Source organism: Alexandromys fortis, unplaced genomic scaffold (genome assembly GCF_014885135.2).
Source record: "Alexandromys fortis isolate MF-2015 unplaced genomic scaffold, M_Fortis_MF-2015_v1.1 scaffold_62, whole genome shotgun sequence".
Classification (NCBI taxonomy): Eukaryota; Metazoa; Chordata; class Mammalia; order Rodentia; family Cricetidae; genus Alexandromys; species Alexandromys fortis.
The window spans coordinates 4,296,642-4,312,851 of NW_026067942.1; positions in this window are offsets into that span (position 1 = coordinate 4,296,642).

Below are 16,210 nucleotides of genomic sequence, written 5' to 3' on the forward strand. Positions count from 1 at the left end.
CAGGACAGAGACTATTAGTTACTTTTCTCATTGCTTTGACAAAACACACAATAGAAGAAACTTCAGAAAGGAAGGAGAAGAAAGGAAGGAAGGAAGGGAGGAAGGAAGGAAGGAAGGAAGGAAGGAAGGAGAAGGAAAGAGAAGAAAGGAAGGAAGGGGAAGAAAGGAAGGAAGGAAGGAAAGAATGAAGGAAAGAGAAGGAAGGAAAGAAGGAAAGAAGGAAGGAAGGCAGGAAAAAGGGTTTGTTTGGCTCACAGTTTAAGATTACACAGTCCATCATGGCGGGGATGTCACCACGGCAAGAGATAGTGACACTCCATCACACTGAATTCAAAGCTGGGAACCAAAGAGTAAGGAATGTAGGTGCTCAGCTCTCTTCCTCTTCTACTGCCCTGGATCCCAGCTGAGGAAATGATGCCACCTGTATTTAAGGTACCCACCTCAGTTAACACCACCTATAATTCCCCCACAGATTTGCCCAAGGTTTTGCTTTGAAGTGATTCTGGATCCTGTCAGGTTGACAGCAGATGTTACCCTTACAGGGACGATTTCAGTTTTATTCTCTACATTATTGCTCCCATCATGGTACCCAGCAATAAGGAAGAGTCATCAAATATTGTGAGGCTAAGTGAATGCCTGAGAATAGCAGTATTTGAACCCATAGCCTAAAGGCTGCAAATTCCCCAGCAAAACAGTTTCACTGCTGCTGAAAATGGCCCCTTGCTTGGAGGTTTGCTGCTGGGCTTAGAGGAGACAGCGGAGGCAAAAGAGACCCTCAGCTGTGCGGACGTCATTGTCCAGTGCCTTAATCATGCGTGTACCACCTGCTATCTGCTCATTCGGTTATTTTCTATGGATTCATAGGGTGTGTCTGAATTTCTTTCATATGCAGATTCTTTATCATGAAAATTGTGTTTTTTCTTCTGTAATAGTCCCTCACTTCCTATGATCCAAGGTAAGTTTAGGGTAGAAGCTTTGTCACCTACTGATTGATTAATGATTTCCACACCAAGCAAAAGTCAACCAAACTGGATCATTATTCTTTTGTGTGTGCATGTCTGCATGTAGCTGTGCATGCATGTTTGTGTGTAACTGTGCACACATGTATGTATGTGTGCAAGTATATGTGTGTGTATATGTGTGTGCATATGTGTGCGTTTGGAACACATGTGTGTGTGAGTGCATGTATGGAGAGCAGAGACTAACCTCTCAAGCCACCCCAGACAATGTCCACCTTTCTTATTCAGAGTCTCTCTCTGTCTTGAAACTTGTCAGTTGGGACAGACAAGCTGCTGGGTCCCAACTCTCTGTGTGCCAACCCTGTCCTAGTGCTGGGACTGTAAGCAAGTGACAGCACCTTGCCTGCTCTCTGTGGGTTCTGGGATTGATTCAAGTCCTCATGCCCTAGCCCCAAAGGCAAGTGCTCAGCGGATGACCCATCTCTCCAGCTCCACGCTCTAACCTTACACTAAGATTTCCTCTTTAGAAACACAGTTAACGCCAAAACAAATGGAAAATTATCATTTAAATTTAGGCAAAAATCAAAATATCTCTCTCACTACAGATTTCTTGATAATTTATTTCTTCTCTATGATTCAATTAAAAAGCCATGGAGACTACTTGATATTGGCATCATTGTGGTTTTCATGCATATTAATAAAAGGTTTTCTTAAAAAATAGATTTAGAGTTTATTTTATTTCTTTCGAAAAATGTTTAAAACTTTAACCTCCCCATCGTGTGTGTCTGTGTGTGTGCGTGCGTGCACATGTATGGGTGTATGTGTGCATGTGAGTTTATGTGCATCATTGGTTCTAGGTGTCTGCAGGGGCCAGAGAATATTGGATCTGCTAGAACTAGAGTCCCAGGCAACTTTGAGCCACCAATTAGTGTGCTAAGACAGAACCTAGGTCCCCTGCAACGCCAGGCAGCACTCTGAAGCACTGAGTCACCTCTCCAGTTCTGGAAATTAAGTCCATAAAAAAATCCACATGCACATGTCCAGAGAAACACCAAGAGACAAGGCAAGTGGGCTTGGGTCTAACATACATAATCCAATAAAAACCGAATTGCACAAACACTAGAAGGAAGAAGAATCAGTTGATGAGAAACTGGCTAAAAATATGCTAAATCTGATTATAAATGTCAAGAATGTTCAAGAAACTCTACGACTCCCATAGAGAAGAGAAAGAAAGAGAAACACAGCAGGCACATTGGAGAATGATGTTTTTATATAATTAACAAAAGAATTTGTAAAAAGCAATCCAAAGACAAGCATAGATGCATTGTTTGAGGAATAGAACAGGGATGAAGAATGCAGCTCGGCTATCAAAGCTGGAAGACAAAGGAAATACTTAAGTCTTAAACAAATGATGGCTGCCCAGGAACACACTCCTCCAAAGCTACAGAGACGCTCCAACAGCGAAGAACCTTGCTGGGACAGAGTTAGGGCAGGCATGCTATCTGCCGACAGGGGCTCCAAGAAGCCACAGTGATGGAGGAAGGTCATTGGCTAATAAAGAAACTGGCTTGGCCCATTTTATTGGTTAGAACATAGGTGGGAGGAGTAAACAGAATAGGATGCTGGGCGGAAGAAGAAGTGAAGTCAGACTCTGCTCTGCTCCCGGAGAGACCCGACAGCTCTGCTCTCTGGAGCAGAGAAGCCAAGCTCCGCTCTCCCAGGAAGCTCCGACCCAGGATGGAAGAAGGCTAGAATCTTCCCGGTAAGCGCACCTTGGGGTGCTTACACACATCATTAGAAATGGGCTAGTCCAGGTGCGAGAATTAGCCTGTAAGGGCTAGAGTTCATGGGCCAAGTGGTGTTTAAATGAATACAGTTTGTGTGTTGTTATTTCGGGGCATAAGCTAGCAGGCGGCTGGGGTGCTGGGGACGCAGCCCTGCCGCTCTTATTTCAACACCACAGCAAGTTCTTCATAGAAGGGAAACACCTCAGGGGATGAGGGAGGGAAAGAGGAAGGGGTGAGGAAATATGCAGACATACCTGTGGATGGAGATGCAGCAGAGACAGGGACCTCTGAGGTGAGGAGCCTTCCGGACGTTCCCACTGAACCTGGCCATTCACCGGCCTCTTCCTGGCTCGTCACCAGCTGTGAACTTCATGTTGCTTCCTGCACCACAGGACCAAAACGAATAAGCAAACAAAGCCATTTGGGATTTTGGTCCCCTGGGGCACCCTTGTTCATCTTCTGATCTCTTTCTTAGCATGCAATAGCTTGGGCCCTAACAAGACGCTCAAGGGAGATTTTGTAAGGTTCTCCCTTCTCAGTGTTGTCAGGTCCTAGTTGTCCTGGTCACCATGAGGCCAGGTGTTCACCTTCCCAGAGCGACTAGTTTGCTGCCACGTCTGGCTTCCACTTCCTGTCTATCACACCCTCTGCATGCCTCCTGTGAATCAGTGGGTTATCTGCTAAGAAGAAGGAGCTGTGGGCCTGCCCTGCACACTTCGGAGCCCTTTCTTTCTCTCCCACACCGTCTCTACTCACTAATTGTAGAAAATCTGAATACCAGGGGCTTTATGATTTTTTTTTCTTTCTTGAATCTTACCCAACTTGTATAGTCACTTGTGACAGAGTTCTGATTCAACATGAGTACCCTGAACTCTGAGTCCATTCAATATACTCTCTCTTTAAAGCACCACTAAGAGAGAGAGAGAGAGAGAGAGAGAGAGAGAGAGAGAGAAATATTTATTAAGAAATAAGTTCAGAAGCCGGGTGGTGGCTTCACATGCCTTTAATCCCAGCACTCGGGATTAAGAAGTGGGTTTTCCACATTCTATATTCCTTCCCTTTCTCTTACAGATGAAGGCTGAGGAAGGAAAGCGCAGGGGCCTGAGGACTGGAGAGGGTAAAGAAGGTGTGTGACAATGTTGTGTAGTCACCAGAAGCGGGGTGTGAGCCATCAACATCTCACAGAAGGAATGTCTGGTGTGCATCTATGTCTCAGGTAGGCCTAACACAAGTGGGCAAGGGCATCTCTCCAGCAAGCCTCTCCTGCTCGCCCCGGCTGCCGGTGAGCCTGTTGTCCAGGTCAGAGAAGCCCACAGCCTTGGCTTTTTAAACCACAAGCAAGCTCACTGTTAAATATGTTTATCAGCATATTCATCGGAGGAAAAAAAAGCACAAATATTTAACATAACACAAAATCTTTGCCAACCTTAAATGGAGCCATATGGCTGTTCTTTACTTATACACAAGTTGCTTACTTTGGATTTCTGTCATAAGTGACGCTCACTTCCTGTGGCATGCCTATGGGAGGATACAGTAATTACAACTCAACCTGAAGATGTTCTTTGTCAGATGTAGTTTCCTGGCTGACCATCAATTTGTGTCGGTGTCATGGCATGTTCCCGTCACTGAGCTGTGTCCCAGTGCCCCAGAGGACCAGATGGCCTCCCTCTTGTGCAAACTGTGCTCCCTAGTACAGCGCCTGCTACTGTTCACCTCTGCCAAGAAAACCGTAAAGCAAGCTGGGTAAAGGTTTTCGCAGCCCCACAAAGTTCAGCAGGTCAGCCCCAAGCTTCACCCCGTGCTCTTTCAGAGGCCACACAGCACACACAATGGAGGTTTAAGCCAAGCTTGCTGCCCCGCAGGCTTTGTCCCTGCCACTAACATCGGTGTCATGGGTTGTGGACTAGGAACGTGGTTCCTAAATGAGTTAGAGTCACTTGCAGGGAAGGCAAAGTTGCTCCATTACATACTGAAGTCATGACTTTACATTCAAACGGTCTATTCTTGGTAACATGGGTCATAGAAGAAAATAACAATGGGCATAGATACGGTCAGCCTTCGACAACAAAAACAATAGCAGCAAGCAAAGCAGAGATACATCACCATTAGTTTATACGACAGGCAAGCTCCTTCCTGGAAACCACACAGTGAGTGAGGGGGAGCCAGGCTGCAAAGCCAGGGAGAATCAAGTAAACACAGGGGAACCACAGGGTTCATGATACCATGGCATGAAGACACTGGGCATGGGGAAACAGGAGCAGCAAGGGCAACCTGGAAAAAAAAACCCACGAGGAACACTGCAAGTCATCTAGATCTGCAGGCTCTGCAGGTTCTGCAGGCTCTGCAGGCTCTGCAGGCTCTGCAGGCTAGGATTCAGATGAGTGAGCTCAGATCAAGATGTTCAGCAAACGGCATCTGAAATGAGCAGGGGTGGTTGGTGTCTCGGAGGATGCTCAGAGGCTACATGTGATTTCTAATCTGTGTTACTGGAGGGTCGACAGTGCCCACAGGTTGGGTACCATTGTGTATGTCGGGGGGATCCTGAACCAGTCCCCCAGGGATACTGAGGGCTGTCTGTGCCTGGGATAGGAGGATGCACGCTAGATATGGTAGAGATTTAGGGGACGTGGTGAAGAAAGTTCTGTCAGGAGGCAGGAGGTGAAAACTACCAGCACATGAGAAGCAAGGGTTCTGCTACCTCTGGGATAGGAAGGAAAAGAGAGAAGGAAGGAGTGGGAGAGAGGGAGGGAGGGAGGGAAGGAGGGAGGGAGGGAGGGAGAAGAAAGGGGTAAAGCCAGTATTGGGCATTGTAAGCAATGAGACTGGAAGGGCTTTTCCGAGAAGTCACCCATTTGCTCCTGAGGAAGGAAGCTCTTTGGGATCAGAAGGGAAAGGAGTGGCAATGAAGAAGAGAAAGGACAGAGAATCGGGCATGAGGGGTCTCTGCATGATGTGTGTTTGAGACTTGCAATTTGTGGGTTTTAAATGTTGAGGTTAATGGTCTGGCTTGGGTCATCACTCTTGAGGACCTCTTTAGATCAATGGTACATTTGATCACCCACAGGCCACTTGTAAGCAAAGAATCTGCATTTTTGGGTGGAGTTAAAATATTTTACACAAAACACTTGGCATCATGTATATGTGTATGTGTATGCATATATACAAACATACATACGTCAGCACAAGCAATTGAATTTTTGTTTTTAAGGGTACATAAAAAAATAACTGAAATAGGGATAGAGAGATGGCTCCAAGGTTTAGAGAGAGGACTGTTCTTGCAGAGGACCTAAGTTATCCCCCAGTACCCACACCTGGAGACTCATGCTCCAGAAACCCCAGTTCACAAACACCTGGCGCCCTCTTCTGGACTCTGCAGGTACTTGCACGGACATGTCCACATACACCAAATGAAATTTTAAAACTTTTTTTCAAGACAAGACCTCACTATAAAGTTCTGGCTGTCCCGGAACTCACTCTGTAGACCAGGCTACTCTCAAGCTCACAGAGATCCGCCTGACTCTGCCTCCCAAGTGCTGGGATTAAAGGCGTGAGCCAGTATGCCTGGCTAAAAATAAATCTTAAAAAATTCAACTGAGACAACAATTTACCTTAAGATGGACACTATTTTCACATCATCTTTATTTTGTGGATTTAGCTTGTTATTTTAAAGTAATACATTATTTTATTTTATATACATATGCATAAATTTACAACTTCGCTTTTGTGAGAGGTTGTTTATGTTTTTTGCAGTTTTGGTTTCTTTGGCCTTTAAAATATTATGAGATATGAGTACAATGCGATGCTGCTGATATGGTCCATAGTTGTAGTGAATAAGAACTAAGACACTGGTTGGCTATGTCCCTGTGGTGACTGAGTCAAGGATTGGAGAGACTGCCATGAAAAAGACTGTGAGTGCACAACTCTCCTCAGTGTTAGAGTCAAGGGCGTCTCAGAGACTGAGGCGGAGGGCAGAGCGTGAGCAGGAACCTGTTTAAAACAGGCTAGAGCCTTCCAGCGGGTGCAGCGGCCAAGGGCTGGTTTGAGAAATAGGAATTGCTTCGGCAATTTTAAATGAAAAGTTGTTTACTGTGGAGAATTAGCTGAGAGAGAGAGAGAGAGAGAGAGAGAGAGAGAGAGAGAGAGAGAGAGAGAGGAAAAAGGAGGAGGAAGAGGAGGAGGAGGAGGGGGAGGAGGGGAAAGGAGAGAGGAAGACACATTGCAAATTCTGAAAACAAGCTCATTACTATGAGACTTCAGAAAAACAAATTCTTAGAATCAAGTGGTTGAACTAATTGTGTTCACAGTTGCTTCTGTCACAGCCATCAGGAGGTCGGGACTGGGAAGGAACGTTGAGAATTGCTGGGATGTCCTGTTGCAGTTTTAATGGCAGCTTCTTACTGCCCCTGCCCCCGCCCCCTTAAACAAACCAGAGGGTGAGTTAAAAATCAAACCTGGCTGGGTGAAAACCGTCACAGCCGCCAAGAGCATAGCTAGACAACGGCAGGTGCATTAAGTTAAGCCAGGCGTAGACAGAAAGAGCGAGCTTAGGAAGAAAGGGCGTGGGTGGGAGAGGCAGAGCATTTGCTGCTCTTCCAGAGGACCCAAGGTCCGTTCCCAGCACCCATGATGCCATGCGACACCGTGTAATTCATCTCCAGGGGATCTGACACCTTCTTCTGGCCTCCACAGATATCCGTTCGCACATGTACATAGGCAGACACATGCGCGCAGACACAAGTGCATAAACACAACGAAAACATTCTTTTTTTAATATTTAGAAGACTAGAAAAAGCACCCCCAAAAGTGGAAGTGGGCTAGTGAGCTGGGGAAAAGGTCCAGAGTCTCTACACACCTGTCGACAGCAACACCAGTGGCAGCTGAGCGCCAGGAGGCTGATACCACTAGTGACCAATACTACCAGAGCTACCAAGGAGACATCGGCATGTCCTTAGAGGAAGGCTTGCCTGATGCAGCCCACCAGAGCCCTGGAGATACATGCTGTTTCATCCCTGTCTCCACAACTCTCACACTGGATCAAACCGTCCCAATCAAGACCATGGCCAGATCTCACTTGTAAGTGTGGAACATCCACATCACAATGGCAAAACCATGGCGGAGGAGATCAGTCTCCCATACCCACCTCAGCCGGAGCCCCAAAGGCACAGCATGAGTCCCGAATACCAATGGGTGGGACCTAAAGGCACCGAGAGATCTGTCTATTTTGCCTTGGGAACCACAAGCTCACTTATAGAAACGGGAAGTTGAATTGTGGCTGCCAGAGATTGGGTGGGTGAAACAATGAAGGACACAGAGTTTTCATGCCATCTGAGAAAGTTCTAGAGACGGAGTATGGCAGTGTGACTGTATAGACCATAATTTGTACATGGAATCTGTCAGAAAGGGTACTTTTGTATTTCTCATAATAACAAATAGTAAAAACAGAGCGGAGTTCAACACAGTTGAGGGCTCCACCACTGCCTTCCCACTAGGAGCACGAGAGTGTCATATATCAAGACTCAGGCTTAAAAAGGTGTTTGCCAGTGTTCTCACTTCAGACACACATGTGGCCTGTCTGGGGACCAGTTTGTGGTCAGTTTTTTTTTTTTTTCAGGAGGGTAAGTATAAAATCAACTTAAAGCAGGTGAGCTTGCCACCTTTTTGTCGCTATTATGTATTTTCAGGTAATTTATAAAACACAGAATGTAGTCTTGGTTCGTACTTCTGCAGGATTCTACCAGTGATACATGAGCTTGCTTCTTTTTGACTTGTGGATAGGTGGCCCATTGGGCTGGGGTCACACTGTGGAGACAACTGCTCACTTTATGGCCAGAGGGAAAAACACAGAAGAGGCTGCAACCCTACAATCCCTGCCAAGGGCGCACCCCACAATGACCTAACTCCCTGCTAGCCCAAGGACCCACCCTCTCCTAGAGGAGTCCTGATGGGAGCTGAGCCTATAACACATGTCCCGGGGAACATTCACAGCCCACACCACAGAAGGATCTCCATAAAAAGCAAGAGATGATAATTTTACAGTAATAGCTGCTCTGATGTTAGAGAAGACACCCCTCTGAGGAGTTCCTTGCAAACACATCCCTAGTGTTGACCTCAGACATTTAATAAACCAGTCTGCCCACAGAGAACTTAGAATGCCCCAGCAGGTATGTTCCAACTGGCACAGCAGCACTCCATGCCTCCAGGGTGTCCACAAGCTCACCCACCTATCAGGACCTCCCTCCCCATCTCACCTTTACCCCCCTCTCACTCTTGCCTCTGCTCCCTCCATAGACAAGCCCTTGCTAAGTTGGGCAGATTGGCCCCAAATTCACGACTGTCCCACCCTAGTCTCCCAAATTCTGAGCTTATAGACACTGTGCTGGTATGCCTGGCTCATTTCTCTTTAGTTGATGTTTGGCAAACTCACCTGAAAATTTAAGTTGCCCAGAGAACAAGAATGTCTCCAACAGAAAAACTGAATTTGATCTTTTGACTAAAAGACACACACACATTTATGGGTAATGCACTAAGCACCCTAATACAAAAATTCAGAATTTTTCGAAGCTACACAGGCATAACTCCCATGTCCTCAGTGGAGTGAAATCACAATGACAGACATTTCTTGTGTGTGTTAGATCAAGAATTGCTTCAGCCTTTCCAAAGCTCCGGGTCTGTGTGCTGTGCACTGAGATTTGGAGGGAAAAGAGGACTAAAAAGTTTCAGCTACATTAGTGCTCTTGAAACTTTACGTTTTAAGGGGTTGAATTGACCTGCTAGCCTCAGGGCCTGGATCAGGAAATCCACGTACACATCTTAGAATTATTGGTTTTAAGTTCATGAATATTTTACTTGCAATTTCCAGATCACATGCTAACTGAAATACAATCTCCATTCTCAGAGATGGACATGGCGCCTTTGGAAAGGTCAAATGGACATGACTCATGGCCTGTATTCAGAATTGATACTTCCATGGGTCATCCAAGAACATTCTGCTGTGTGTCATCCCATCCAAGTTTCTCCTCCTTCCCAAAGGTTGTGGCTAATGGCCTTTAAAGAGGCAACTTCTCCTCCTACCTCTTGAATGCAAGCATATTACAAAGAAAACCATGACTTTGCCCCACCCAGAGGGTATTTCTAAACACAAGGCATCTTGAGACACAGAAGGGCCTTTGTGCATGTTTCTTATCTCAGCCTGACTTCCAGTTCAGTTCAGAGTGAACTTTTGACCCACCCTGGAGTCCTTCACCTTCCTTTCTGTTTTAGTCGTCTTCACAGACTAAATGATGCTTCCCAGAGCTTGTCCTGACAACACAAAGGCTGTTTGGATCACAGGCAAACTCTCAGACGGAAAATGCAGTCCATCATTTGGTTTCCAGATATCTGGATGCTTGATATGGGGAGATGAACCCATCTGGATGGTGCTGTGTTTGCCAGAATCATGGTGGGTGGTAGCAGGGGTCCAGAGACAGAGAAGGACCAGGGCTAACAGGAGGGGAGCTGGAAAGAGGAAACGGTAGAAGGGCTGACAGAACACACGCAAGAAGTTCACAGGACATCCAGAGGTAGTGTGTAAAGTTTGGAGGGCCACGGCAAGTCTGGTACAGGGCACTAGGGATGCCTGCTGAGGTGAAGATTAGACACCTCCAACGCCAGCGGGCACACAGGATCTTCAAGCTTCTTTAAGCAGTGGATACCAGTGAAGGGAATTTCATCAGCACTGTCCTGGACAGTCAAGATCTTCCACATATCCCTTTCACTCAAAGCATTTTGTCCAATTACTTCTGCAAATGGATGGGGGTACCCAGAGTCACAAAAGCGACACAGAGAAGGGGTGTCACTCTGCTGCAGATATTAAAATCTCCTCAGGGAGAGTGGCAACTCAAGCCACTAACAGGAGGGCTTGTAGTCAGGGCAAGTCCAGTGCCACTGAGTGACCTCAGGAGCGCTCTCTTTGCCCTGTCTTCTGAAGCAGTTTGTAGAGAGGAGCCCTGCTTCTTCTTTACATCTTCAGGGGACTGATCTGGGCAAGAAGAAGAGTTGCTGCCTTCTGCTTAGGAAGGATATTGACAATTGACAGAATTTCTCTTTCTTCTTTCTTTTTCTCTCTTTTTATTCTCCCTATTCAGCCTATGTAGCCCTGGCTCTTCTAGAACACTGTATGGAACAGACGGACTGCAAACTCACAGAGATCCACCTACCTCTAGAGGACTCTTTGGTTCTGGGATTAAAGGTGTGCATCGCTGTGCCCTGTGACTCAATTTCTTTAATTGGTATACAAAAAGCAGTGCTCCATGGGTCTCCTTTGGATTTTGTTTATTTCAAGAAGTCGGTCCATCTTGTGGAAATCGACATTTTTGGCTTTCTTCATGGCCAGCCCAAGGATAAGAAATGATGACCTTTCTTCTTGTGGAGACAGTGGCTGTATTGAGCACTGTCCTCATTCCTGTGATAGCTTAAAGAATAAGGGCTTTTTTCCCTTTTCCTCCTTTTTATTCAGTCCATGGATCCACTGTGTGGATTCCGATTCCTCCTATGAACTACTTAAACCAGTTAGAACTGCCAAGTGGGTTATTTAACACTCCGAATCACTTTTCCTTGCCAGACCCCACCCATTTCTTGTGACATTCAGGTACAGCATGGAATAGTACAATTCCCTTACCACAGATTATGTGTTTTCTACATCCTCCCATCCCAGGCCCAACTCAAGGATAAAGGAGGGGAAAATTTGTCAGTTTTGTTTAATAATATAGGACAAATATTTATAACAGTGCCTGTTACAAGTAGCACTGAGCATTTGTGACTGAAGAGCTGGGGCAGTTACAAAATGTAAGCACCGTGAGTGGAGACAGGAAGAGGAAGCTTTTCACTGAGCCTATGAAGCTTTACGTGATTTCTTTTGTTTTCTAAATGTTGTATATCGAATTTGAGGCTTTTTTGTTCTTCTTTTCTTTTTGGTGGATTCTGCTCCACGTGACATCAGAGTAAAGAGCCTGAGTCTGTTTGATACTGTCTGATCAGAAAAGAGCGTGCTTCTAGAACAAACTGGACAATGCATTTACATCTCTAAAGTCTAACTCACCACACAGTTTGCCTACTCCAAACCAGAGACCTGTGACTCGGTTTAAACCGTAGAATTCTTTATGCTGTGAACTGCAGCACACAACTCGTATTTTATGCCTAGAAAGGAATGAAATTTTTATATTGTGTGAACAGGGAAGGGTTTTTATACATCCTCAGGCATAACAATGTGACTTAGGTTTTCTTACACACTGTGATTGCCAAATTTATTAGGATATGTGAAATCGCACCCAAATCCTGTGTTAAACCACCCGAGGCTTACGTGTTATTTGGAGAGTTGGACAATATCCACCCTGATTTGAACATTCGGCAAAGAGTGTATGTACTGAAATGCCTCATGGCACTCCATAAATACTCACTTCTTCATGTTCCAGTTACATTACAAACACTATTCGGGACTAGAGAGGTGACTCGGTGGTCAACAGCACTTGCTGTTCTTGCAGAGGACCTTGCTGGGTGTGTGAATCCCAGCACCCAGATGGCAGTTCACAGCTAACCCCAGTTCCAGGGGATCTAGTCCCCTCTTGTGGTCTCTGTGGGCATTGCATGCACACAGTACATGTACAGACAGACAAAACACTCATACATAGAACAAAAATAAATGAAACTTAAAATATAGTCTCACTATTTGTGAGTTGCAAAGGATTTGTATATTGACCACATTAGTTATTCCCTAATAAATTAAAGAGATGTTAACTAACAGTTTTCATTCCACCCACTCACACCATGCCAGATATCAGAGAAACATGGCAGCAGCAAGCATTTGTTTAAAGGCGCTGCAGTAGCAGAAGGCATTCTGGAGTCGACGCCCTCAGGACTTTGAGTCTCTGAGACTCACCCATCAGTGTCCTGCATTCTGGTGGACCAAACTCCTGATCTCAGTTCCCACCTGCTGCTCCTCTGGCATGGCCACAGGTGGGCAGAGAGGCATGGTCATGCTTGCCTGTAATTCCAGTAGTCAGTAGACACAGGTAGGAGGATCAAGAGTTCAAAGTCAACCTGAGATCTTATCTAGATAGATAGATGGATAGATGGATAGATGGATGGATGGATGGATAGATAGATAGATAGATAGATAGATAGATATAAAAAGAAATTAAGGAAACTGTTTTACCTACATAGGGAAGGCCTGCCACTAATTACGATCTGAACATTTATGTCATATACTTTTTGATAAAGCTCTGGCTCTCATCTCATGTAAACTCACACACACACACACATATGTACACACACATGCCTTGTAGGGCTAGTGATGCCCTTCTACTGGTAGAGTGCTTTCCTGGCCTGATTGAAACTGTAGATTCCATCATCATTTAAAAAAAAAAAAAAGATTTCAACTTGCTGGTCCATTTCTACTAGGGAGGTGGACCCAGATCAGCAGAAATCCAAGGTCGTCATTAGCGCCTACAGAGCTAGTAAATCCAGAATGTCTGAGACCGTGCCTAAAAAGGACTGGAACTCCCATTTCTCTATTGAGACCAGGAAGACGGTACTGGGGTGAAGACATGTCTTCAGAGGAGCCTGGTGTGGATTTACGTTCTCGAGTACCCCTCCTCAGCTTGGCCGAGGCCGCAATAACAGCAGCTCTTCACAGGGCTCAGCAGCCCGTCTGATAGTACTGGTTGCCTATGATGCATCCACCACAAAGCCTCATGTGTTGGGACTTCATTTTCAGCGGGAAGAGTTAGTTTGGAATGTTCTGGAAACTGTAGGAGGTAGACCCTAACTGGAAAATATTGGTTACTGGGCCCATGTTCTTGTGCTGTCTCATCCCTAGTCTATTCCTGTTTTCCGCTCTCTGCTTGCTGTCTGCTGTGAGGTGAAGAGCCACCCTCAGTCACACTCCTGTCACTGTGATGTTCTGTCCAAGTGTGTGAGGCTGAGCACCCGAGGACTCTTTGAAACCACGAGCTAAGTCAGTCTCTACTACAGAGCTGGAAACGTGAGCGATGCGTCTGGTGTTGGGGGAGATTGATTTGTGTTGATTGTTCCACCTCGGTTCTTTGGGAAGAGTCCACGTTCAGCAAGCTGGAGTGAGCCATAGAGTCTTCTGGCTGACTCAGAGGGAGATAGAAGGACACACAGAGGAGGAAGAGGAGGAGCCGAGAGATTGGGTGGAATTTTCCATCTGGGAGGTGGAGGGAGAACAGGTGTTCATGTCTCTGTCAGTCTGTGGATATCTCAGGTTTATTTCCTAATATTTACTGACCGAGTTTTATTTTTTTAATAAAATGATGGAAAGACATAGCAGTAACTGGGTAGTGGTACTGCACCTCCCATTTCCCTGCACTTCCAGTAAGTATTCGTCAGTTATTAAATAATTTTCAGCATAAACAGCGATCGCTTTATAGGAAACACTGGGCATTCTTGTCTGTCCTTGCTTCCTGCCCATTAGCTGGGAATCGGCAATGTTCTCCGAGTTGAATGAGTTTATTGACTGGAAATAAAACACAATGTTCTTTTCCAGAATCACAGAAAAGTTAATAATATAGCGTATTATTTATTTCATCTTCAGCTTTCTGAAATCCTGGAGTCTAGCTACCTTATTTTCCATGCTTGAGGAAAGCAAGAAGGCTCGTTAATTCCTGCAAATACCTGTGCCTGGGGTCCTATCTGGAGCTTCAGAATGCGAGCCTACTTTCTCAGCATAGCGTGTTCTCCTACTTTAAATCCTGTCCCCAAATACTATGTCATCATTTCCCAATGTTCTGTGGGGAGTGCCGTCATGTTCAAGCGGCTCTTCGGTCTCCTTGGGACATCTAGAAATGCTCATAGAGTAAATTTCGCACCCCTTTGTGGTTATAATCACATATTATCACTGCTTGGATGACTTTCAGAACACTATTAAATGGTGGTGCCCCCTAAGATTCATTTCATTTGTTTGTGAGAAGTCCTTACAGACTTCTTTACTGTATCCCTCCCAGGTCTTCTGTAGAAATAGCCAAGCTGAAGCTTGGGTGTCAGGCTCACAGGTTTATGCCTGGTTCTGTGACCGGACATAAACAGTTGTCTCTAATCTGCACAGCAGGTGACTGGTCCCAGCCTCACAGTCTGAGAGTGTCAAATAGGGAAGCCCATGCTCAGAGTCCTCAGTAAGCCCAAACTCTTTATTAATATAAGAGACATAACAGGCCAGGCGATGGTGGAGCACGCCTTTAATCCCAGCACTCGGGAGGCAGAGGCAGGCGGATCTCTGTGAGTTTGAGACCAGCCTGTGTCTACAGAGCTAGTTCCAGGACAGGCTCTAAAGCCACAGAGAAACCCTGTCTCGAAAAACAAACAAACAAACAAACAAAAAGAGACATAACACAGGGTGTATTGAGCCCATTTGAATAGAATGCATCTGTTAGTGACCTGTGGTGGTGCAGGCATGCCTACAATACCAATGGAGAAATGACACCAGAAGAATCAGGAGTTCGAGGTCAGCCTCAGCTATATAGTGAGTTCAAGGCTGGCCTAGGGTGCGATTAAAATAAGTTGGCTTAAAAATGGGCCTCAGCTTAGTGAGGCCAAGTTACAAAACACACACGTGCCGCTGATTTGATGAACACTGAATTTCACTGTATTTCTCCTTAACCATACAGCCTTCAACTTAGACGGTCTAGCATTGTTCTTTCGGACACGGAGCTTCTAGGCTTCGTCTAGGCCTTTCCCTGAGCTACGTGGAGAGTTCAGTCCATAGAAAGAGAACACAACTGTCATGTCATTTGTGGCCCTGTGTTCCCACTGTCTGGAGGCCACCTCCCTCCACTGATGGCTGTTCCCAGCCAACATGGAGCCACTGAGTCTGTCACAGTCATTGGCTGCTTTACACCTCTGACCCTCCCAGCCGCAGGCTGGTGTTCTCAGCCGGGAGCCACAACAGATACCTGCCAGCCCTGTCCTCTGAGAATGACAACACGCTCATTTTTCAAGTTTAAATGGTTTTTTATCCTCCACAAGTCGATGTTAGTCCCTCTGCTAGTAAAACCAAAAAGTCGTGAGCTACTGAAACAAAGAATCCCGGGATAATTGTCTGTTGAGGATCTCAAACATCCCTGTGTGGAAGGCAGCTCGAAGGCTGCGCGTCATTAACGCTAACAGCTGATCTTCCAGCCCCGCCCACCGCACCCACAGAAAAGCCAACGTGTGGTACGGTTTCATAACGAGGGAGGATGCACAGGGCGTTCTGTCATATTTAGAGTCTGCAGTTGAACCTGGCTCACTTCTTTTTGGCTTCTGGGAAAAGACTTGGAGGCAGGCAAACTACTGAGGCTGTTTCGAAAAATGACCTTGCATCCGACTCTGCGCTCAAGGCTCATCTGACTCTGCGCTCAAGGCTCTCCTGGGAATGTTTTGTTCCAGGACACTGTGCTCAAGCCTGTGGTGGGTACTCCAGGAAAAAAAAAA